Consider the following 26225-nt stretch of genomic DNA (forward strand, 5'->3'; position numbering starts at 1 on the left):
ATACTGTATGAGACACCAAAACAGTCATTTTCTGGCCCAGGGTAAACTTTCGGGCTTCCTGTATGTTCAGTATCACAGCTGCAACCGCCCGTAGGCATCCAGGCCAACCCTTTGCAGTGGCGTCTAACTGCTTAGAGAGATAGGCAACTGCCCGTCGATATGGACCCAGATCTTGTGCTAATATTCCCAGGGCAATACCCTGTTTCTCATGGGAGAAAAGAAGAAACGGCTTACTCACATCTGGGAGTCCTAAGGCCGGGGCCGACATCAACGCCTTTTTCAGTAGCTCAAAGGCTCGTTCGGTCTCTTTGTTCCACTCAAGGTGCTTCTGCTCAGTAGCTGTCAGAGCATACAGTGGTTTAACAAGCAGTCCATAATTATAGATCCACAATCGGCACCACCCGGTCATTCCCAGAAAAGTCCGTAACTCCTTTACTGTCTGAGGTCTCTGAGTCTGGCATATTGCCTCTTTGCGGGCCTGTCCCAAAGTTCTCTGCCCCGCACTAATTTCATAGCCCAAATAATTCACTTTACGTTGCATTACCTGGGCTTTCTTCTTGGAGACACGGTATCCCTGGAGTCCCAAGAAATTCAACAGACTCACCGTCCATGCCATACAATCTTCCTCTGTTTTCGTGGCAATCAGGATATCATCTACATACTGCAACAATTTTCCTTCCCCAGATGGGGTTTCCCAGGATTCTAAGTCTTTTGCAAGCTGATTCCCAAAAACGGTAGGACTATTTTTAAATCCTTGTGGCAACGCCGTCCAAGTGAGCTGGGTCTTCCGACCACTTTTAGGGTTTTCCCATTCGAACGCAAACAATTTTTGACTGGCTTCATGGAGAGGGAGGCAAAAGAAAGCATCCTTCAAATCTAAAACAGTAAACCAAATTAGTTCAGGTGTCAACACAGTCAGCAGGGTATATGGATTGGCCACTACTGGGTAGAGGTCCTCAGTTATCTTATTCACCGCCCGTAAGTCTTGGACCACCCTATATGACCCATCGGGTTTCCGAACAGGTAATATAGGGGTATTGAATTCTGACTCACACTCCTTTAATAGTCCTAACTGTAGAAATTTTTCTATCACCGGCCGGATTCCTTCTCTGTCTTCCTTCTTTAGGGGACATTGTTTAATTCTTACCGGTCGTCGGCCTTCCTTAACCTTAACTTCAACAGGTGGAGCACTTTTCGCCCTTCCAGGTACATCAGTAGCCCATACCCCCGGGTACACTTGGTTTAGGATTTCCTCATTCATTTTTCCTTCTGAGGGGAGACTGGTTAAGGTGAGACTCAATATCTGAATATATTGCTGATCTTTTACCTCCAGAGTAATTTCTCCTTTTTCAAATATAATTTTTGCTCCCAATTGTTCCAATAGATCTCTCCCCAAAAGTGCTTTCGGGGAGTTGGGCATATATAAAAATTTGTGGATACCCCATTGTTTTCCCAATTTGTATTTTAGAGGCTTACAAAAATATGCCTTTTCACTTTGGCCAGTCGCTCCTTTTACCATGACATAATCATTTCCCAGGGGCAGCAAAGCTTGATTCAGAACTGAATATGTTGCCCCTGTATCTACTAAGAATTCTACTTGTTGTTGTTTTTCCCCTAGCTTAATTATAACCAGTGGATCCGCTAGGGTAGACTCCCCAGGTTCCCGTCAGTCTTCTATCACATTAGCTATCCTCACATTCGCCGGGATCCTCCGGCCTTCTTTCTTGTTCCTTGGGCATTCCTTTTTCCAGTGGCCAAAGCCCTTGCACATTGCACACTGATCCTTTTCCAACCCCAACCGAGGCTGATTTCGCCTACCTCTCCACTCCCCATCTCCCCGAACGACAGCCACCAACCTTCTTTGTCCCTGCCGATACCCTTCTTCTCTATTACTGAACACTCTCCAAGCCTCATCCAGCAATATCTCTAAATTCCTGCTTTCCGCAGGAAAAAGCAACTTTTGAAGCTTTCGTCTTATGTCCCCCGTAGACTGACCCAGGAACAGAGCAGAGAAACTAGTTGCTGTATCCCTACCTCAGACCCCGGGTCCAGCGGCGTGCTACGACGCATCACATCCCTCAGTCGATCCGGGAATTCAGATGGAGACTCGGAAGGACCTTGTTTAATTGCATATAAGGCTGACCAATTTATAGTCTTAGGGATTGCCCGTTCCATCCCCTTCGAAATCCACTCCTGATATTCCTGCAATCTTTCCATATGTACTGACCTGTTTACCTCCCATTTCGGGTCCTGGAGGGGGAAGTGTTCCTTAACATCTCCCCCGGTAACTTTATAATAATCCTCGGCTAGATTTCCTGCCGTTTTTAAAATCAACTGCTTCTCCGTTTCAGTCATGTATTCTAATAGCAGCTGTATGTCTTTCCAGTCCGGATTATGTTGTTTTACAATGAACTGGAAATGTTTAGCCACACTTACCGGATCGCTTCTGTAATCTTTAGCAATTTTTCTCCACTCTCCCAAGTCAGCGGTGGAGAAGGGTACTTTAATTAACATTGTTCCGCCATCCGGCCCCACCGCCTCCCGGAGGGGTGCTTGTAAGATTGTCGGAGCAGATTTCTGTCTAGTACGGGAAGATACAGGGCTATCAGGGGGATTCGATGTCCCTTCCGAGTCTGCGTCCTGGTCCTGTGATCGGGGGGGAGGTTTAAACAAATCACCTAAATCTTGTTCTGGAACCTGGCGTACTTTATCTGCTTTCGTACACCTCTGCCCAATGCTGCATGATGAACAGCACCTTTTTAACCTGCCCCCACCCCCCTTGTTCTCCCGTTCGAGTGCGAGTACCATAGGGTCCTGCGGGGATATCATCCCACAGTCCCTTTGCCACTCCGGGTGATTTCGTAGGGTAAAAAACATATCTGCATACGACACCTCGTCCCATTTCCCTTCTCTTCTAAGAAACAACATAAGCTGCAACAAAGTATTGTAATCCAACGTTCCATTGAACGGCCACTTGACTTCACCCTCTAACTTATACAATGGCCACCACTGATTGCAATATTTAATAAGAGTCTTTTTACTTTCCGTACCTCCACCCCCGGCAATATCTTTCCAGTGGGCGAGTATGCAGCCCAGGGGGCTTTTCCTTAATATTCCCCCTTGAGTGTTGCCCATTTTATATTTCCTCTGTGAGAGGGTCTCAATGAATGATTCAAATTTAGACTAACTATTTCACTCCTCCACACCACACTTACAATCAATCACTCAACCACACTCTCTTAACCATACAGCACAGGGATCCCTCATTCATACCAGCCTTTTAAAGCAGCTGCAAAATGGTTGCAAGAACAAACTCACCTACTGATGTTAAACTATCTCCAAATCCGGGTTAAAGAGGCCCGCTTACCCTTCTCCTGCTTCTCATGTACCGATCATCAGCAGGTCCATCCTGGCTCCCAGCAATGGGATGCAGCGGTTACCTCGGACTCGCTCGATCTACCCCCAAGATCGCTAGCGGCCGCTCTATCGGTCAGCGAGTCCCCTTTGATGCTCCAAACTAACCTGGGTACCCAACCAACGGGGACTATGCTGCACGCCAGACGTCTCTGCGCGATTTACCAGCTGCCCCAGCCACGCGTACGACTTACAGGCCCCTACCATTAAACATACCGTTTGGTCCGTGGCTTCAGGAGGTCGTTGTCTGCTCCTGCGGTGAGCGGCTGGCAGCGGAGGCTCCTCCGAGGAAAGTGCTCGGGGCGCGCCTAGGGGCGTCCGCTCCGCAGTCGATCCCGCAGCCAAGCAGAGATCCTCCTGGCTGGCTCGCCAAACTGACGTGCGGAAAACGGACTCCACAATCTGTAAGATTGTAAAGTAGGTATGTTTATTCAGCGCTGGGCAGCACAGGGGGGTAGTCCCACCAAAACCGTGCGCGCCTTACGTGGCAACTCACGTTGGGGGTGGGGGGCACTGGGCAAGTTGGGGAACACAGGCAGCGCCCCCAGGATCCCAAGACAGAGGGGTCATGGGGAGGCAGCGCCAAAAAGGGGGGCGTCGAACAGGGACACAAAACAAGAGTGCAGGGCACGCAACGGGCAAAACACAGGGGAAAAAAAACTCACAAGGGAGGAAAACCTCACACGGTGGGGGGGTGTTTTAGTGAAAAGCATTTGCAAGTGATACAGGGAATTAACGGTCTGCTAAATATTGCTTGATTTAGAAGACTGACTGTCTGCATACTGCTTGATTTAGGAGACTAACTGTCTGCTAGACAATGCCTAACAATCCTCTTGGCCTTGAAACTCACTTAAGCTTATCAGGGACTGGTACTTGTCAAGAAACTGGTATTCAGTCAAGGACTAATATGTCAAGCAAAGGACATGATAACAGGAGTCGTTCAGAAACTGCTGAAATCCCCAAGTGAAAGGAGAGCATGGGTGAATGACTGAAGTTCATCTAGAGGAAGATCAGACCCCTGAAGAAGTAAACGACCACCAGAGACAGATCTGAAATGCTAACGCAAGTGGTTTTTTAATAACCCCGCCTCGCTTATGCACATGTATGTCTGTATTGTGCAATCCTAGGAATGTGTGTACCTGCACCGGATACATTTTTGGTAAAATGTGCTGTCAGCGTGCGTGCTTTTGGAGAAGCAAACCCCCACGCACCCGGTGCCAAATAAACATGCCTGCTTTATAACTCTCTCCGAGTTGTAGAGTTTGATCCACGCGTCAGGAGGGCTGAGAAACACAGAGCGGGACAGTGGGGGCGGATACGAGGGAGAGACGGACACGCAAGGACAAGGGGTACGTGTGGGAAGAAAGGTGCGTAAGGATGACCTATAGCAGGGAGTCCACGCAGGACAATCCACAGCACGTAACTCACCCGGCATAACCTGCACGAGATGACCCACACCGGACAATGGACCCACACTGCGTAATCCCCAGCGAGAACCCCTCCGTCTCCCACTGGGTCACACCAACTATCCCCAAATTGAGTGGCTTTTTTTTTTTTCCTTGTCCAGAATATTTTTTTTCCCATGGCCAGACTATGCTCCAGACCACACCTCATTTGATTTTTCCTGTGTCTGAATATTTAGTTAAAAGACTACAGAAGGAAAATCGCCACATTCTTAACATTCACTCTAAAATCCATGCGGCAAGTCCCTTAGGAAAAATGCAGTCACGCATCATAGACGTACCTTGTACCTGCAGACCGCTACGGCTCCTTTCCATCCATCTCGTACTTTCATGGCCAAGGAAAGGGCGACCACGGTGAAATGCTGGCAGCAGACATTCAGTAGAGAGAGGGAAAAACCCCTTAGTTTGAAGCTAGGCAGGAATCTAACTCTTCCTTTTGGGGCGAGGTTTCTCAGGACTAAAACCACGTGAAGGACAGAGTATCTTGCAGCACCTTTGGTACAGCTGCTGATACCGGCCTTTAAAGCTTTTGCATTTTTCAGACACCCGGGCCTTTTTTTGACTCATTGGCAGCTTTAGTTTCACTCGAACCGCTGTCCTACATACAGGCAGGGGACAGACACAGATGCCTACATACATTTTCTCAACCCTAAGTACAGCCGAGATCTCCTCACCCTCTATGTGCCAAGTTGAATATTTGTTTGTTAAGGAGCACAGCAACACTTCTGTCCTCGTGAACTGCCTCCGAGCAGAGGAGGGCTCTGGGATTTCCTGGACGCCAGTGCTCCCGCTTTCACTGTCAACTCTGCACGGCCACCCACCGGAAAAAAGGCCTCAAAATAACGGACGTCAGACGATTGCTGCCACACCAAAAGTGCCAGCACTGAAAGCTCGTGCTGCTCCTCGCCGGCCCTTGCCAGCGCCTCTACAGGCCCACAAACATTATCCAGCCTAGAGACTGCATAAAAGGCAGACCGCCCCAGGCTGCAACACTCTTGCCCAGCGTACACTGACCAGTAACGTCTCCCCCTTCACCTTCCCGAGAGAGACTGTTCCCAGGGAGCCCTCTTCCTCCCATCAATTTACTACACCCTCCCTGCAGTTTTCAACCTTCTTCCCTCCTCGGCTGTGGTCCCTCAACTTAGCTCTCAAATGGCCAGAAATCAGATTCCATCCTCAAAAGAACAACCCCATGCTAACTAAGATGGTGCTTCCTCGCCCAGCTCCTCATCACCATCTGCAAAAAAAAAAAACCCAAAAATAAAACCTACCAAACAGCACCGCCCTTCAACATCACACCACTTACCACCAATCTCTTCTATGGCACTCTCCTCCTCAAAAGCGCCGCAGTGCTCTGCTCACCGGCTCCACTCATTGCCAAGAAGTCCGACGCTGCAACTGCCGCTCGTGGTGCTTCAGATGCTGAGAGACGCAAAGCTCAACTTACTTTTTCTGGGGTGTAGGTAGAAAAAAAATAGGTGTCATACCAAGCTAACTAGAAAAGTATGTCATTACATGCAATGACAACATTATCAAAAACCACCTGCTTTAGCTTCCTACAAGAAAACAAATGCTCCAGGCTTCATTTCTAGCAAGACCATGCATGCTATCTAACTTCTACCACAGCTACGTTCTGGACAGGGCTGAATGACAAACGTAGCAGAACGTGGTGGCTCGCACACGTGGCCGACAGAGGCACGGAGCTCCTGGCACTGCGTCCTGGTGTCTGCTCTGTCAGGGAGGGCTCAGATGGACCAGCCACTCCTTGCTGGAGGCACCTGCCTGTGATTCACTCCTCAGTCCCCTCCAGCAGCCATGCCCAGGCGGCCCCCTTTACAGCTGGAGGCCCCTCATACAGCAGGGCCAGGGCCAGGGCCAGGGCCACCCTCAGCCTCACTGGACCCATCTGGGGCTGCCCCACCTCCAGCCCCAGCTGGAGCCCATCAGGAGCAGGGGCCCTTGCCAAAGCCCCACAGCACATCACCCCCTTCCCTGTGCCTGTCCTCAGCCATCAGCTCTGCACCCAGGGGCTGCAAACACATCCAGGGGCACAGAGGACGTCACAGACAGTGAGATACAGAACAGAAAAAAAAAAACAGTGACAGTACGCAAGACAAAGAGATAGAGAAAGAAAGATAAGAAAAGAAAGAGAGAGATAGAAAGGCAGAGGCACAGGGCAGGCATGCAGAGGCGCAAAGAAAAGCAGGCCAGAAAACAGGCTGGAGAAATTAGGTGGGGGGAGAAGACGGATGCAGATCAGGACAAAGAGATGGAAAAGGCAAAAACAGCAATGGGCCGCAGGACAGAGACAGAGGACAAAGGAAGGAAAGGGAGCAGAACAAAAGTGCAGGGATACAAAACAAAAGGAAGCGGTAGAACAAGAGATTTAAAGGGAGAGAGAAAGGGGGAAGAGCATACAAGAACAGACAGAAGAGGAGAGGTAGAAGGAAACAATAACAACAACAACAAATCACAGCAGCTTGGGAAAGGTAGGGGTCACGGGAGCGGCAGGGAAGGACAGGGACGCACAAGAGAGGAGGCAGAGCCCCAGGGGCCGGGGACTCACCACAGCTCTCACTCCCGGCACTGCTGGGAGAATCTGACAGGTCAGATGCTGCTTTCTGCTTCTCTCCTCTTCTGTAACTCCGACCACTTGGCTGTCCTCCACCTAAGAGAATACGTGGGTGTCTTACAGCTCTTAGACAAAAAGCTTCCTAGACACGTAGCCACCCACCCACGCTCGCTCGCTCGCGCGCTATGTGGCCGTACCGTGCTTCAGGTTCCACATACAGACTGTGCAGTGCGCACTGGCGGTCTGGCCTGCTGAAGAGTACAAAGAGGGATCCTTCCTCACCCGGAGAGGCAGGCTAGGCTCTCTCTGGCCTGCAGCGGGAGGCAGCTGCTGGCTGGCTGGCCTTTGGTTTCTTCTTCTTCTTTACCTTTCTGTGGCCTCTCCAGCTTCAGCTGCAGCAGCTCCTCTCCACAGGCAGTAAGCGCTCTGTTACATGACATAAATGTTGAAAATTAAATATCAGTATGAGGTGATTCTTGCTAACTGTAGAACTGTAGTCACATAGGTTAAGTTTTATACGAAATCTATTTGTCCTTAGAGGGAGTGGGACCCTAGAGATCTTATAATACGCATTTGTTAGAAGCTAGCCTAGCATATCTTTAATACAATGGTAAGTCCCAAACACCCCCAAACACCACCTGCAGAAATAGGCCCTGAGCCATCACTTTGGAGCCAGGAAAATCAAGCAGCACCGCGACCTGTTCTCAAGACCAGATATGGAGATTTCAAGGAGGAGTTTGACCAGCGAATTCGAGGAGGGGGCGTTTTGACGACCACCAAGACCACCAAAAGACCCTCGACTCAAAAGACTGGGCATGCGCGAGTGGGTAGGGAAATGATGTAATGGTTTCTCAGAAAATTTATGTTTATGCATATTATTTCTTGGAATTTAATGAATATGTATAATTAATGTGTATTTAACCCGTGCTGTTGATCAAATGGGTGCGCACGCTAGGTGGAGCGATCCCCCGTGCGCCCAGCGCTGCAATGAAGAAGTGCCTGCTTCTTAACTTCTCATTGCTGTTAAGGAGTTTTATTCCGGATTTCGGTAACAGTTTTGGCGACCCAGATGGGACCTTGCGAGTGAGACTGAACGAGATCGAGTGTTGATTGAACTCCAGCCGGCACAGAGGTATTCTCGGGGAGACCCATCGCTCTCGACTCACAAAGCTCCTCGCAACGTTCCCTGGAGAAAAGGGTAAGGCACTTCTTCTTTGAAATCTGTCTGCTCTGGATAGCCTGCCCGTAAGGCACGGCGAAAGCTTCGCAGGGTTGGGGCTTAGAGGGTACCCGTTTGGTTTGGAAGCCTAGGCGTCTGCCCGTAAGTCATAAGCGAAAGCTATTGCTGGGTTGGATATTTGTGTATTTGGGACAATTGTCATTTGCATTTGTTTGGTTTTTGTATTTGGGACAATTGTCATTTGCATTTATCTGGTATTTGGCATTTAATCTAAATTGTTTAAGAGTAAGAGTATGGGGAGTATTGGTAAGATTTGTACATAGCTTGGAAAGGGGCCCCAGGGTGTTTTAGAAGTGATTTACAAGCTGGTAATTGTTGCTTCAGTGCGTTTTTTTTTGTTTTGTTTTGTTTTTTTTAAGGCTGTATGCATGTGTTGCAGTGTAGGGACTTGAATGATATACAGTATTGCATTTGGGGTTTTAAACTTTTCTTGGTGACGGGATTGACTTTGTTTGTAGAACAGTGTTATTGTCTTTTTGGTACCAAAAACTCCTTTGTAAAATATGGGAAAACACATATCTTCTATGTCTACCTCAATGGTAGGGGAAATATTAATGAAGTCTCCACTGGGATGTGTTCTTAAACATTGGGAGGATATAAGGGGAGACCCAGTAACTAGAAAAAAAAATTGATACAATATTTTACAGTTGATGTTATCTTGTAGAAGGGAAGGAAAGTGAGATGTGGTCCCCGATGTTGATTTGTTCTTTACTTTGGGAAATCATCCCAAGTGGCAGAAAGATTGCAGATACGTCCCCAAGGATCCGATGGTTTTGGCATAAAAAAAAAAAACAAAAAAAAAAAAAAAAAGGAAAAAGGTTGAAAAGATCCTGGCTTGTAGTACAGAAAGTGATGTTTAAAATGTGGAACTGAAGAGGAAAACATAGAATTCATGTGTTAAATTTCTGTGTTAAATTTCTGTATTATCTTTATGTGTGGTCTGGAAGTGTTGATGCAGGTTTAACAAATGAAACAGTAGAAAAAGGGGCCAGAACACCGAACCCCCGGTGGGAGCTGTAGAGTGGGACAGTTGAATTATGAGGGTTTCAGTCCTATTGCAGGGAGAACTGGAAGCTGACAAGACCAGACAGAACAAGGAGCGGCTCAAGCCTTGCCCCCCCTACCACTTTGACAAGCAGTAGGGGAACAAACCGGGGATGAGATCGGGGTGTGGTAGAGGAATGGATAAAATAACTGCAATAGGAGAGAGATTGGGAATATCAGTGTGCAAAGTGTGAAGCATGGTGGCACTGGAAAAATGCGTGTCCTTATTCTGAAAAAGAAACAAAAAACTGGCAGCACAGCAGATGCCTTTGTCAGAGGTGCAAAGAGGACTGGGGGAGAATTCCCCAGCAGAACCCCTGGTTACAATCCAGCTGGGGACCCAAACCATGGATTTTCTATTTTGATACTGGAGCTATTCATTTTAAGTACTGGTAGAAGAAAATTGAGTAAAAAGCATGTAGACAAAATTGGTGCCACAGGGAAAGCTGAAAATAAATTTTTCATTCAATCCTTAACTTTAAGGTGGGTAAAAATGGGGAACTGGCCAATTTTTATACATGCCAGAGTGTCCTGTTGCCTTAGTGGGGAGAGATTTATTGAGCAAATTGAAAGCACAAATTAATTTTTAAAACTGTGACATTCAATTAAATATACCCTAATCAAAAGCCAGAGAGGCAAGAATTTTTATGTTGCAGACAACTTCAGAGCCATATGAAATCCCTCAAGAAGTGGACAATGCAGTAACCCTTTGGTGTGGGCTGGCGAAGTTCCCGGACATTCAAAAGCAGCAGAACCGGTAAAGATTTTTCTAAAGGAGAGCACCAAACTGGTAAGACAAAAACAGTACCCTTTAAAATTAGAAGCTAGAAGAGGCCTTGAGAAAATGATTGAAAATTTCTTAAAAAAATATCAACTATTAGTCGAATGTGAATCAGAATTCAATACTCCCATTTTACCTGTGAAAAAGCCAGAAAGTGAGGAATATAGGTTAGTACAAGATTTTAATAGCAATAAATTTAATAGTTCAAGATATTCACCCCTTAGTGGCAAACCTGTATCCTTGTTGACAGCTTTAAAAGAAAATCACAAGTGGTTCACTGTATTGAACTTATAGGATGCCTTTTTCTGTATTCTTCTTGACAAAAATAGTCAGGCATATTTTGCCTTTGAACTGCAAAATCCCACAACTGGGCAGAAGACTCAGCTCACCTGGGCAGTGCTACCTCAAGGATTTAAAAATAGCCCAATGATCTTTGGAAATCAATTGGCTAAGGAATTAGAAACATGCAAAATAATTTATCCTGAAAGACTGGTGTTGCAATATGTAGATGATATTTTAATAGCCACAGAAACCAGAGAAGAATATTTCAACTTGACTACTAACCTGCTAAATTTCTTGGGCCAAAGTGATAACAGATTTTCCAAGAAGAAAGCACAGATTGGAAAAGAGACTGTCATGTATTTGGGATTTGAAATCACACAGGGACAAAGACAACTTGGAAATGAGAGAAAAGAGGCAATTTGCCAAATGCCGGAGCCAAAAGGAGCTAAGGAGCTGCAAACGTTTCTGGGAATGGCTGGCTGGTGTCACCTGTGGATTAAAGGAATTGAAGGAGGGACCCCTTGTGTGAGAATCTGAAGCTCGAAAGGCATTCCAGAATGTAAAGGTAGCTCTGATGTTCACTCCTGCTCTAGGGTTGCCCGATTTAACCAAACCCTTTGAACTGTTTGTTCATGAAAGACAACATTCGGCCCTCAGAAGAATCCTTTCTCAGAAAAATGGAGAATGAAGAAGACCGGTTGGTTATTTCTCCAAACAATTGGACAATGTTAGCTAAGGATGACCAGGTTGTCTATGGGCTGTAGCAGCAACTGTCCTCCTGACTTAAGAAGCTTGTAAGCTGACAACGGGACACCCAAGAACAGCTTATGTACCGCATATGGTACTTTCTGTTCTGGAACAGAAAGGAGGACACTGGTTATCCCCAAGCAGGATGCTCAAACATCACATTGTCCTGTTGGAACAAGATGATGTCAAATCGAAAACAACTACAACAATAAATCCTGCCATCTTTTTAAGTTCAATAGAAGAAGAAGTTCTAAGTCATGACTGTCTACAGACCATCAAACAAGTTTATTCCAGCAGAAGTAACAGAAGAGTGAACATACCTGACCCAGAATTCGAGATATGTACTGATGGAAGCAGCCTCGTGAGAAATGGAAGAAGATTGGCTGGATATGCAATAACAATAACAAACTCTGTTATTGATGCAAAGCCGCTCTCAGTGAACACCTCAGCACAAAAGGCGGAATTGATAACTAGCCCTCATAAAAGCCCTAAAATGGACAGAACATAAAAAGTGAATATATGGACTGATTTAAAGTATGCTCTTGGAGTAGTACATGCCCATGGAGCCACATGGAAAGAAAGAGGAATGCTGACAGCACAAGGAACATCCATGAAACACCAAGAAGAAATTCTGCAATTGCTCCAAGTGGTGCAGAAACCCAAAGAAGTTGCAATAATGCACTGCAAAGCCCACCAATTTGGGAATTTCCCAGTGAATACTGGAAATAAATTAGTCAATAAAAAGGCAAAGAAGAGAGCAGAAAAAGGCATCATGACAATAATACTAGTTAAAGAAGTGAAATTTGAGCAACAAACCCCAAATTACAGTAAGGTTGATTTGGAATTAGCTAAATCAATTCAAATAAATATGAAAAATGATCATTAGTCCTAAAAATCAAGTTGTGGTCTCACCACAATCAAAGCTAAAAGCATAGAAAAATTCATTGGGAAACAGAGGCAATGATCAGTGATTTAAGAAGACAGGTGATTAGTGTTAGGATGATAAAGCTAATAAAATCAGTAACAAAAAGTGTGAAACTTGTTTAAAGAATAACCCGAGAAATATTAAATAACCACCCCCAGGAACCATATATATGGGAAACTTGCCTGAAAATTATTGGCAGATTGATTTTTCAGAATTGCCACAACAAAATGGATATAGATATCTATTGGTATTAGTAAATATGGCCAAAAGATTTTCTTTTCCTGTCACACCAATAGGCAAGAGAAGTGGCTAAAAATATGTTAAAAGAAATAATATCATGGTTTGGAATCCCCAAAAGAATATAATCAAATAGAGGTCCTCATTTTGTGTCTGAAATTATTCAAATATTGAGGAAAATTCTGGGAATCAAATTGAATTTACACACTCCTTGAAGGCCACAATCTAATAGACAAGTAAAATTTGTCAGAAAATATCTTTAAAATGGCCTCATGCTCTTCCTTAAGCACTTCCGAGAATCAAGATTCAATCCAGATCTAAGACTAAAATTAGTCCATATGTTAATGTATGGAAAATCTTATCAGACTCTAACCCTTGTTCAAAATGTGACTGCTACTGGGGATAATGAAATGGAATTGTATTTGATATCCCTTGGAAGAACTCTGATATGGATATGGAACTGCCACAGAGCCTCTTTCTTTAGATTCCCCAGTTCATCATTTTAACCAGGAGATTACGTGTACCTGAAAATTTGGGAATCAGAAACTCTTCAATAAGAATGGAAAGAACCATATCAGGTGCTTCTAGCAATATATACAGCCCCTAAATTTGAAGATATTGATTCTTGGATTCATTATTTGAGAGTCAAGAAGCACAGCCTCCAAAACAGAAACAATGGATTTCTAAAGAAATATGTCATTTAAAGTTAACAGTCTCTCATTTTTAATGAATTAGACAAAATCATATCAAAATAATGAAATCTATCAAAGGAATTTTAGTAGTAATGCTAATAATACTTTTTGTTTTACTGATTATGGAGATTAGTTATAAGTAAATGAGACTTATTGAAAAAAATTAAATAAGTCTCAAAGGGGGGAAATGTTACATGACATAAATGTTGAAAATTAAATATCAGTATGAGGTGATTCTTGCTAACTGTAGAACTGTAGTCACATAGGTTAAGTTTTATACGAAATCTATTTGTCCTTAGAGGGAGTGGGACCCTAGAGATCTTATAATACGCATTTGTTAGAAGCTAGCCTAGCATATCTTTAATACAATGGTAAGTCCCAAACACCCCCAAACACCACCTGCAGAAATAGGCCCTGAGCCATCACTTTGGAGCCAGGAAAATCAAGCAGCACCGCGACCTGTTCTCAAGACCAGATATGGAGATTTCAAGGAGGAGTTTGACCAGCGAATTCGAGGAGGGGGCGTTTTGACGACCACCAAGACCACCAAAAGACCCTCGACTCAAAAGACTGGGCATGCGCGAGTGGGTAGGGAAATGATGTAATGGTTTCTCAGAAAATTTATGTTTATGCATATTATTTCTTGGAATTTAATGAATATGTATAATTAATGTGTATTTAACCCGTGCTGTTGATCAAATGGGTGCGCACGCTAGGTGGAGCGATCCCCCGTGCGCCCAGCGCTGCAATAAAGAAGTGCCTGCTTCTTAACTTCTCATTGCTGTTAAGGAGTTTTATTCCGGATTTCGGTAACAGCTCCATCCGTTCATTTTTGCTCCCGCACCGCCAGGAGAGCGCGGCCGGGCAGAGACAGCCCACACAAGCCTGAGGCGAGTGCAGTCAACAGCGTTCCCAGGGGAGGAACGGACAGCCACGGCCTCTGGGAGAGGGAAAGAAGAAGCAGCGACCGTTATTACCGCACGCGGCCCCTGGCCGGAGCGCCTGCTGCCGCAGGGGATTCTCCAGATACACTGAGGTCCCCCCTCGCAGCCTTCAGGGCAGGGCGTGGCCCGGTGCTACGGGACAGGCTTCAGGGGACGCGCCGGAGCGGCGGGCAGCTGCACGGGGCCGGGGGAGGCTCGGGGGGAGCTCTGGCGAGCTGGGGAGGTGCCCGGCGTCTCCGCCCGGGAGGGGGGGCCCCCTCCTGCCCCTCTTCCCTTCTCTCTGCTCTCGGGTCACTCCCCGGGGCTGCCCTCGCCCGGCTCGGCTCCGAGCGGGCGGCTTGAGGCTCCCCGGGCGGGCAGGAGACAGCGCTGCAGCCACGAAAGGGGCTCGCTCACCTCACGGGTGCCCTCGGTACTCACCCGTCACCGCCGCCGGGACCCGCCGGCCGCACACCGCCATGCTGCTCCCGGCCGCATGCGCAGTCCGAAGGCCGAACACAGTGCCTGCCGGGAGAAGGGCAGAGCACTGCGCACGCGCGACTCCCGAGCTGCAGTTCCCGCTTTCCGTCACCAGGTGGCAGCAGCCCCCCACCGCTCCGGTCCTGGGTGTTCAGCCGGACGAGCCACGGCCGCTTCCTCCTGACGTGCGGAAAACGGACTCCACAATCTGTAAGATTGTAAAGTAGGTATGCTTATTCAGCGCTGGGCAGCACAGGGGGGTAGTCCCACCAAAACCGTGCGCGCCTTACGTGGCAACTCACTTTAAATTTATACAACCAAATGTTACATATACATCAAGTTTCACAATACGCCTAGACATATGCATGACCTATCCCCGCTTCGTATTAAAATTAGTCCCAAGGGGTCATTTTCATAAACTCCTCCTGTCTGGGCTTGCGCAGTGCCTCCTGCTGGTGGTCGTCGGGGGTCGTGGGGATGAAGGCAGGTGACTCCTCTTCGTCACCGCTAGTAACCTTTTGTTCTTGCGCAAACTCAGTTATCCCTTGGCTTTCATTCAAGCTGCAGGGTCGGTTTTAGCTGGTTCTTGAAGCGACCCCCCTAGTCCTTACCGGGAACTGTCTTTCGTGAAGAATTGCAAGACTTTCTGCTTCAAATAGTTTGCACAATGGTTAGCAAATTATTAAGCAAGTAGTTAACAAAACATTAAGCACTATTTATCAACTTGATTCCTTAGGATGCACAGCAATAATTAATCAATGCCATATCTATTAAGATTTCTTTAACTCCTTCTCTCAGTCCCCCCTTTTCTAGAAAATTAGTAAATTCTTTTACTGCCAGCTATGTTCATCGTTTGTAGATTTACCAGGATTACACAAACCTTAATCCACATTCTACCTTCTCAGTTTAAGCTTTAGGGGTCCCTGAACTTCAGAAGTCCAGAGTTTTTGTGGTGCCTTTTTTACCCTAGTGTGGTGTATCCAGGCATTCTGCTCTCTGATCTTGATTGCTGTAAAGGAGGTGAGGAGTACCTGGTATGGTCCTTCCCACTGTGGTTCCAAGGTTTTTTCTGCAAGAGACTTTACATATACATCATCTCCAGGTTGTATATCATGCACAGGTTCATCTAGACCTCTTCCCCGGGTCCCAATTACATGCTTTCCAATTTTATTGAGCTGTTTGCCCAATGCCACCATGTAGGAAGTCATAATTTCATCCCCAGCTTGCGTAGACATTCCCCTCTGTATTCCATAGGGTCGTCCATACAAAATTTCAAAGGGACTCAGTCCTTCCTTTGCCCTTGGTCTCGTTCGTATACGCAGAAGGGCTAAAGGGAGTGACTGAGGCCACGTTAAGTTTGCTTCTTGTCCCAATTTCACAATTTGCTGTTTGATTAAGTGATTCATTTTCTCTACTTGGCCACTCGACTGAGGGCGATACGGGGTATGAAGTTGCCAATCTATACCTAAATGGTGGCTGATTTGTTGCACTATTTTTGAGACAAAATGTGGTCCTCTGTCTGAGGATATGGTTGCTGGAACCCCAAAACGTGGTATTCTCTCTTGTACCAACACTTTAGTTACCTCCCGAGCCTTGGCTGTCCTAGTTGGGAACGCTTCTGGCCAACCTGAAAAGGTATCAGTTAATACCAGCAAATAGCGATACCCCCCTTTTCTTGGAAGTTCTGTAAAATCAACCTGCCATTGTTGTCCAGGCCCATTGCCCTTCCCAATCTGGCCCATTTCTGGTTTGGGAGTATTTTTTGGATTAGTCTGGAGGCAAAGGTCACACTGTTGAGTCACCTGTCTCACTGTGGTATATAAGTTTCTAGCCACGATTTCCCTTATCAAATGTTTATACAGAGCCTCTGTTCCCCAATGCCTTTTTCTATGTTCCTCCCGTATCAAGTGCCACAGTAAACAAGAGGGAATAATTAGTCTTCCCTGTGGGGTATAAGCCCACCCCTCTTCATTATATGACCCTTCCAAGTCTGTGATAAGTTTCTGATCTTCCTTGGTATATTCTGGCTTACCTTCTAGAGAGATTTGCCTATCAGGAATTAGAGCCCCTTCTATTCTCACCTTCATTTTGGCCGCTTGTTTTGCCTCTCTGTCCGCCAGTTCATTCCCTTTCTCCAAATCGGAGCTCACTCTCTGCTGTGCCTTAATATGCATAATTGCCACTTTCTCAGGGAGCTGGACAGCTTCTAGTAGCTTCAAAATTTCTTCTGCATGTTTGATATTTTTTCCCTGGGAGTTCAATAGTCCTCTTTCTTTCCAGATTGCTCCATGTGCGTGCACAACTCCGAAGGCATATTTTGAGTCCGTGTCAATGTTCACAGTTTTGCCCTGGGCCAACTCCAGGGCTCGGGTTAGGGCAATTATTTCTGCCTTCTGTGCGGAGGTGTTCATGGGCAAAGGCCCTGACTCTATTACCTGCTGGCTGGTAGTGATGGCATATCCCGCGTGTCGATTGCCATTTAAGACATAACTGCTCCCGTCTGTGAACCAGTTTTCCCCATTTTCCATGGGGCTATCCTTCAGGTCTGGGCGGCTTGCATATGTTGCTTCGATGGTTTCCAAACAGTCATGGTGCACTGGTTCTCCTGTGTTCCCACTGAGAAAAGAAGCTGGGTTGACAATGTTAGTGACCACGATTTCCACATCGTCCTGTTCTACTAATACAGCTTGATATCTCAGGAACCTTTGTGGAGAGAGCCAGTGCCCACCCTTTGCTTCCAGTACTGCTGATACTGTATGAGACACCAAAACAGTCATTTTCTGGCCCAGGGTAAACTTTCGGGCTTCCTGTATGTTCAGTATCACAGCTGCAACCGCCCGTAGGCATCCAGGCCAACCCTTTGCAGTGGCGTCTAACTGCTTAGAGAGATAGGCAACTGCCCGTCGATATGGACCCAGATCTTGTGCTAATATTCCCAGGGCAATACCCTGTTTCTCATGGGAGAAAAGAAGAAACGGCTTACTCACATCTGGGAGTCCTAAGGCCGGGGCCGACATCAACGCCTTTTTCAGTAGCTCAAAGGCTCGTTCGGTCTCTTTGTTCCACTCAAGGTGCTTCTGCTCAGTAGCTGTCAGAGCATACAGTGGTTTAACAAGCAGTCCATAATTATAGATCCACAATCGGCACCACCCGGTCATTCCCAGAAAAGTCCGTAACTCCTTTACTGTCTGAGGTCTCCGAGTCTGGCATATTGCCTCTTTGCGGGCCTGTCCCAAAGTTCTCTGCCCCGCACTAATTTCATAGCCCAAATAATTCACTTTACGTTGCATTACCTGGGCTTTCTTCTTGGAGACACGGTATCCCTGGAGTCCCAAGAAATTCAACAGACTCACCGTCCATGCCATACAGTCTTCCTCTGTTTTCGTGGCAATCAGGATATCATCTACATACTGCAACAATTTTCCTTCCCCAGATGGGGTTTCCCAGGATTCTAAGTCTTTTGCAAGCTGATTCCCAAAAATGGTAGGACTATTTTTAAATCCTTGTGGCAACGCCGTCCAAGTGAGCTGGATCTTCCGACCACTTTTAGGGTTTTCCCATTCGAACGCAAACAATTTTTGACTGGCTTCATGGAGAGGGAGGCAAAAGAAAGCATCCTTCAAATCTAAAACAGTAAACCAAATTAGTTCAGGTGTCAACACAGTCAGCAGGGTATATGGATTGGCCACTACTGGGTAGAGGTCCTCAGTTATCTTATTCACCGCCCGTAAGTCTTGGACCACCCTATATGACCCATCGGGTTTCCGAACAGGTAATATAGGGGTATTGAATTCTGACTCACACTCCTTTAATAGTCCTAACTGTAGAAATTTTTCTATCACCGGCCGGATTCCTTCTCTGTCTTCCTTCTTTAGGGGACATTGTTTAATTCTTACCGGTCGTCGGCCTTCCTTAACCTTAACTTCAACAGGTGGAGCACTTTTCGCCCTTCCAGGTACATCAGTAGCCCATACCCCCGGGTACACTTGGTTTAGGATTTCCTCATTCATTTTTCCTTCTGAGGGGAGACTGGTTAAGGTGAGACTCAATATCTGAATATATTGCTGATCTTTTACCTCCAGAGTAATTTCTCCTTTTTCAAATATAATTTTTGCTCCCAATTGTTCCAATAGATCTCTCCCCAAAAGTGCTTTCGGGGAGTTGGGCATATATAAAAATTTGTGGATACCCCATTGTTTTCCCAATTTGTATTTTAGAGGCTTACAAAAATATGCCTTTTCACTTTGGCCAGTCGCTCCTTTTACCATGACATAATCATTTCCCAGGGGCAGCAAAGCTTGATTCAGAACCGAATATGTTGCCCCTGTATCTACTAAGAATTCTACTTGTTGTTGTTTTTCCCCTAGCTTAATTATAACCAGTGGATCCGCTAGGGTAGACTCCCCAGGTTCCCGTCAGTCTTCTATCACATTAGCTATCCTCACATTCGCCGGGATCCTCCGGCCTTCTTTCTTGTTCCTTGGGCATTCCTTTTTCCAGTGGCCAAAGCCCTTGCACATTGCACACTGATCCTTTTCCAACCCCAACCGAGGCTGATTTCGCCTACCTCTCCACTCCCCATCTCCCCGAACGACAGCCACCAACCTTCTTTGTCCCTGCCGATACCCTTCTTCTCTATTACTGAACACTCTCCAAGCCTCATCCAGCAATATCTCTAAATTCCTGCTTTCCGCAGGAAAAAGCAACTTTTGAAGCTTTCGTCTTATGTCCCCCGTAGACTGACCCAGGAACAGAGCAGAGAAACTAGTTGCTGTATCCCTACCTCAGACCCCGGGTCCAGCGGCGTGCTACGACGCATCACATCCCTCAGTCGATCCGGGAATTCAGATGGAGACTCGGAAGGACCTTGTTTAATTGCATATAAGGCTGACCAATTTATAGTCTTAGGGATTGCCCGTTCCATCCCCTTCGAAATCCACTCCTGATATTCCTGCAATCTTTCCATATGTACTGACCTGTTTACCTCCCATTTCGGGTCCTGGAGGGGGAAGTGTTCCTTAACATCTCCCCCGGTAACTTTATAATAATCCTCGGCTAGATTTCCTGCCGTTTTTAAAATCAACTGCTTCTCCGTTTCAGTCATGTATTCTAATAGCAGCTGTATGTCTTTCCAGTCCGGATTATGTTGTTTTACAATGAACTGGAAATGTTTAGCCACACTTACCGGATCGCTTCTGTAATCTTTAGCAATTTTTCTCCACTCTCCCAAGTCAGCGGTGGAGAAGGGTACTTTAATTAACATTGTTCCGCCATCCGGCCCCACCGCCTCCCGGAGGGGTGCTTGTAAGATTGTCGGAGCAGATTTCTGTCTAGTACGGGAAGATACAGGGCTATCAGGGGGATTCGATGTCCCTTCCGAGTCTGCGTCCTGGTCCTGTGATCGGGGGGGAGGTTTAAACAAATCACTTAAATCTTGTTCTGGAACCTGGCGTACTTTATCTGCTTTCGTACACCTCTGCCCAATGCTGCATGATGAACAGCACCTTTTTAACCTGCCCCCACCCCCCTTGTTCTCCCGTTCGAGTGCGAGTACCATAGGGTCCTGCGGGGATATCATCCCACAGTCCCTTTGCCACTCTGGGTGATTTCGTAGGGTAAAAAACATATCTGCATATGACACCTCGTCCCATTTCCCTTCTCTTCTAAGAAACAACATAAGCTGCAACAAAGTATTGTAATCCAACGTTCCATTGAACGGCCACTTGACTTCACCCTCTAACTTATACAATGGCCACCACTGATTGCAATATTTAATAAGAGTCTTTTTACTTTCCGTACCTCCACCCCCGGCAATATCTTTCCAGTGGGCGAGTATGCAGCCCAGGGGGCTTTTCCTTAATATTCCCCCTTGAGTGTTGCCCATTTTATATTTCCTCTGTGAGAGGGTCTCAATGAATGATTCAAATTTAGACTAACTATTTCACTCCTCCACACCACACTTACAATCAATCACTCAACCACACTCTCTTAACCATACAGCACAGGGATCCCTCATTCATACCAGCCTTTTAAAGCAGCTGCAAAATGGTTGCAAGAACAAACTCACCTACTGATGTTAAACTATCTCCAAATCCGGGTTAAAGAGGCCCGCTTACCCTTCTCCTGCTTCTCATGTACCGATCATCAGCAGGTCCATCCTGGCTCCCAGCAATGGGATGCAGCGGTTACCTCGGACTCGCTCGATCTACCCCCAAGATCGCTAGCGGCCGCTCTATCGGTCAGCGAGTCCCCTTTGATGCTCCAAACTAACCTGGGTACCCAACCAACGGGGACTATGCTGCACGCCAGACGTCTCTGCGCGATTTACCAGCTGCCCCAGCCACGCGTACGACTTACAGGCCCCTACCATTAAACATACCGTTTGGTCCGCGGCTTCAGGAGGTCGTTGTCTGCTCCTGCGGTGAGCGGCTGGCAGCGGAGGCTCCTCCGAGGAAAGTGCTCGGGGCGCGCCTAGGGGCGTCCGCTCCGCAGTCGATCCCGCAGCCAAGCAGAGATCCTCCTGGCTGGCTCGCCAAACTGACGTGCGGAAAACGGACTCCACAATCTGTAAGATTGTAAAGTAGGTATGTTTATTCAGCGCTGGGCAGCACAGGGGGGTAGTCCCACCAAAACCGTGCGCGCCTTACGTGGCAACTCACGTTGGGGGTGGGGGGCACTGGGCAAGTTGGGGAACACAGGCAGCGCCCCCAGGATCCCAAGACAGAGGGGTCATGGGGAGGCAGCGCCAAAAAGGGGGGCGTCGAACAGGGACACAAAACAAGAGTGCAGGGCACGCAACGGGCAAAACACAGGGGAAAAAAAACTCACAAGGGAGGAAAACCTCACACGGTGGGGGGGTGTTTTAGTGAAAAGCATTTGCAAGTGATACAGGGAATTAACGGTCTGCTAAATATTGCTTGATTTAGAAGACTGACTGTCTGCATACTGCTTGATTTAGGAGACTAACTGTCTGCTAGACAATGCCTAACAATCCTCTTGGCCTTGAAACTCACTTAAGCTTATCAGGGACTGGTACTTGTCAAGAAACTGGTATTCAGTCAAGGACTAATATGTCAAGCAAAGGACATGATAACAGGAGTCGTTCAGAAACTGCTGAAATCCCCAAGTGAAAGGAGAGCATGGGTGAATGACTGAAGTTCATCTAGAGGAAGATCAGACCCCTGAAGAAGTAAACGACCACCAGAGACAGATCTGAAATGCTAACGCAAGTGGTTTTTTAATAACCCCGCCTCGCTTATGCACATGTATGTCTGTATTGTGCAATCCTAGGAATGTGTGTACCTGCACCGGATACATTTTTGGTAAAATGTGCTGTCAGCGTGCATGCTTTTGGAGAAGCAATCCCCCACGCACCCGGTGCCAAATAAACATGCCTGCTTTATAACTCTCTCCGAGTTGTAGAGTTTGATCCACGCGTCAGGAGGGCTGAGAAACACAGAGCGGGACAGTGGGGACGGATACGAGGGAGAGACGGACACGCAAGGACAAGGGGTACGTGTGGGAAGAAAGGTGCGTAAGGATGACCTATAGCAGGGAGTCCACGCAGGACAATCCACAGCACGTAACTCACCCGGCATAACCTGCACGAGATGACCCACACCGGACAATGGACCCACACTGCGTAATCCCCAGCGAGAACCCCTCCGTCTCCCACTGGGTCACACCAACTATCCCCAAATTGAGTGGCTTTTTTTTTTTTCCTTGTCCAGAATATTTTTTTTCCCATGGCCAGACTATGCTCCAGACCACACCTCATTTGATTTTTCCTGTGTCTGAATATTTAGTTAAAAGACTACAGAAGGAAAATCGCCACATTCTTAACATTCACTTTAAAATCCATGCGGCAAGTCCCTTAGGAAAAATGCAGTCACGCATCATAGACGTACCTTGTACCTGCAGACCGCTACGGCTCCTTTCCATCCATCTCGTACTTTCATGGCCAAGGAAAGGGCGACCACGGTGAAACGCTGGCAGCAGACATTCAGCAGAGAGAGGGAAAAACCCCTTAGTTTGAAGCTAGGCAGGAATCTAACTCTTCCTTTTGGGGCGAGGTTTCTCAGGACTAAAACCACGTGAAGGACAGAGTATCTTGCAGCACCTTTGGTACAGCTGCTGATACCGGCCTTTAAAGCTTTTGCATTTTTCAGACACCCGGGCCTTTTTTTGACTCATTGGCAGCTTTAGTTTCACTCGAACCGCTGTCCTACATACAGGCAGGGGACAGACACAGATGCCTACATACATTTTCTCAACCCTAAGTACAGCCGAGATCTCCTCACCCTCTATGTGCCAAGTTGAATATTTGTTTGTTAAGGAGCACAGCAACACTTCTGTCCTCGTGAACTGCCTCCGAGCAGAGGAGGGCTCTGGGATTTCCTGGACGCCAGTGCTCCCGCTTTCACTGTCAACTCCGCACGGCCACCCACCGGAAAAAAGGCCTCAAAATAACGGACGTCAGACGATTGCTGCCACACCAAAAGTGCCAGCACTGAAAGCTCGTGCTGCTCCTCGCCGGCCCTTGCCAGCGCCTCTACAGGCCCACAAACGTTATCCAGCCTAGAGACTGCATAAAAGGCAGACCGCCCCAGGCTGCAACACTCTTGCCCAGCGTACACTGACCAGTAACGTCTCCCCCTTCACCTTCCCGAGAGAGACTGTTCCCAGGGAGCCCTCTTCCTCCCATCAATTTACTACACCCTCCCTGCAGTTTTCAACCTTCTTCCCTCCTCGGCTGTGGTCCCTCAACTTAGCTCTCAAATGGCCAGAAATCAGATTCCATCCTCAAAAGAACAACCCCATGCTAACTAAGATGGTGCTTCCTCGCCCAGCTCCTCATCACCATCTGCAAAAAAAAAAAACCCAAAAATAAAACCTACCAAACAGCACCGCCCTTCAACATCACACCACTTACCACCAATCTCTTCTATGGCACTCTCCTCCTCAAAAGCGCCGCAGTGCTCTGCTCACCGGCTCCACTCATTGCCAAGAAGTCCGACGCTGCAACTGCCGCTCGTGGTGCTTCAGATGCTGAGAGACGCAAAGCTCAACTTACTTTTTCTGGGGTGTAGGTAGAAAAAAAATAGGTGTCATACCAAGCTAACTAGAAAAGTATGTCATTACATGCAATGACAACATTATCAAAAACCACCTGCTTTAGCTTCCTACAAGAAAACAAATGCTCCAGGCTTCATTTCTAGCAAGACCATGCATGCTATCTAACTTCTACCACAGCTACGTTCTGGACAGGGCTGAATGACAAACGTAGCAGAACGTGGTGGCTCGCACACGTGGCCGACAGAGGCACGGAGCTCCTGGCACTGCGTCCTGGTGTCTGCTCTGTCAGGGAGGGCTCAGATGGACCAGCCACTCCTTGCTGGAGGCACCTGCCTGTGATTCACTCCTCAGTCCCCTCCAGCAGCCATGCCCAGGCGGCCCCCTTTACAGCTGGAGGCCCCTCATACAGCAGGGCCAGGGCCAGGGCCAGGGCCACCCTCAGCCTCACTGGACCCATCTGGGGCTGCCCCACCTCCAGCCCCAGCTGGAGCCCATCAGGAGCAGGGGCCCTTGCCAAAGCCCCACAGCACATCACCCCCTTCCCTGTGCCTGTCCTCAGCCATCAGCTCTGCACCCAGGGGCTGCAAACACATCCAGGGGCACAGAGGACGTCACAGACAGTGAGATACAGAACAGAAAAAAAAAAACAGTGACAGTACGCAAGACAAAGAGATAGAGAAAGAAAGATAAGAAAAGAAAGAGAGAGATAGAAAGGCAGAGGCACAGGGCAGGCATGCAGAGGCGCAAAGAAAAGCAGGCCAGAAAACAGGCTGGAGAAATTAGGTGGGGGGAGAAGACGGATGCAGATCAGGACAAAGAGATGGAAAAGGCAAAAACAGCAATGGGCCGCAGGACAGAGACAGAGGACAAAGGAAGGAAAGGGAGCAGAACAAAAGTGCAGGGATACAAAACAAAAGGAAGCGGTAGAACAAGAGATTTAAAGGGAGAGAGAAAGGGGGAAGAGCATACAAGAACAGACAGAAGAGGAGAGGTAGAAGGAAACAATAACAACAACAACAAATCACAGCAGCTTGGGAAAGGTAGGGGTCACGGGAGCGGCAGGGAAGGACAGGGACGCACAAGAGAGGAGGCAGAGCCCCAGGGGCCGGGGACTCACCACAGCTCTCACTCCCGGCACTGCTGGGAGAATCTGACAGGTCAGATGCTGCTTTCTGCTTCTCTCCTCTTCTGTAACTCCGACCACTTGGCTGTCCTCCACCTAAGAGAATACGTGGGTGTCTTACAGCTCTTAGACAAAAAGCTTCCTAGACACGTAGCCACCCACCCACGCTCGCTCGCTCGCGCGCTATGTGGCCGTACCGTGCTTCAGGTTCCACATACAGACTGTGCAGTGCGCACTGGCGGTCTGGCCTGCTGAAGAGTACAAAGAGGGATCCTTCCTCACCCGGAGAGGCAGGCTAGGCTCTCTCTGGCCTGCAGCGGGAGGCAGCTGCTGGCTGGCTGGCCTTTGGTTTCTTCTTCTTCTTTACCTTTCTGTGGCCTCTCCAGCTTCAGCTGCAGCAGCTCCTCTCCACAGGCAGTAAGCGCTCTGTTACATGACATAAATGTTGAAAATTAAATATCAGTATGAGGTGATTCTTGCTAACTGTAGAACTGTAGTCACATAGGTTAAGTTTTATACGAAATCTATTTGTCCTTAGAGGGAGTGGGACCCTAGAGATCTTATAATACGCATTTGTTAGAAGCTAGCCTAGCATATCTTTAATACAATGGTAAGTCCCAAACACCCCCAAACACCACCTGCAGAAATAGGCCCTGAGCCATCACTTTGGAGCCAGGAAAATCAAGCAGCACCGCGACCTGTTCTCAAGACCAGATATGGAGATTTCAAGGAGGAGTTTGACCAGCGAATTCGAGGAGGGGGCGTTTTGACGACCACCAAGACCACCAAAAGACCCTCGACTCAAAAGACTGGGCATGCGCGAGTGGGTAGGGAAATGATGTAATGGTTTCTCAGAAAATTTATGTTTATGCATATTATTTCTTGGAATTTAATGAATATGTATAATTAATGTGTATTTAACCCGTGCTGTTGATCAAATGGGTGCGCACGCTAGGTGGAGCGATCCCCCGTGCGCCCAGCGCTGCAATGAAGAAGTGCCTGCTTCTTAACTTCTCATTGCTGTTAAGGAGTTTTATTCCGGATTTCGGTAACAGTTTTGGCGACCCAGATGGGACCTTGCGAGTGAGACTGAACGAGATCGAGTGTTGATTGAACTCCAGCCGGCACAGAGGTATTCTCGGGGAGACCCATCGCTCTCGACTCACAAAGCTCCTCGCAACGTTCCCTGGAGAAAAGGGTAAGGCACTTCTTCTTTGAAATCTGTCT

At 47.4% G+C, this 26225-nt stretch overlaps 2 long non-coding RNA genes across 2 annotated transcripts; both read right to left on the reverse strand.

Annotated features, from left to right (window-relative positions):
• Positions 1 to 6189: 6189 nt before the first annotated feature.
• Positions 6190 to 7746, reverse strand: LOC147596065 (uncharacterized). Its single transcript, XR_015261634.1, has 3 exons — positions 7647 to 7746; positions 7444 to 7545; positions 6190 to 6329 (listed from the first exon to the last, which is right to left on the reverse strand). It is a non-coding gene; the product is annotated as an uncharacterized LOC147596065 (long non-coding RNA).
• A 15992-nt stretch (positions 7747 to 23738) lies between these two features.
• LOC147596066 (uncharacterized) lies at positions 23739 to 25295 on the reverse strand. The gene is made up of 3 exons (XR_015261633.1): positions 25196 to 25295; positions 24993 to 25094; positions 23739 to 23878 (listed from the first exon to the last, which is right to left on the reverse strand). It is a non-coding gene; the product is annotated as an uncharacterized LOC147596066 (long non-coding RNA).
• Positions 25296 to 26225: the final 930 nt, after the last annotated feature.

Source organism: Chlamydotis macqueenii, unplaced genomic scaffold (genome assembly GCF_036417535.1).
Source record: "Chlamydotis macqueenii isolate bChlMac1 unplaced genomic scaffold, bChlMac1.mat HAP1_SCAFFOLD_202, whole genome shotgun sequence".
Classification (NCBI taxonomy): Eukaryota; Metazoa; Chordata; class Aves; order Otidiformes; family Otididae; genus Chlamydotis; species Chlamydotis macqueenii.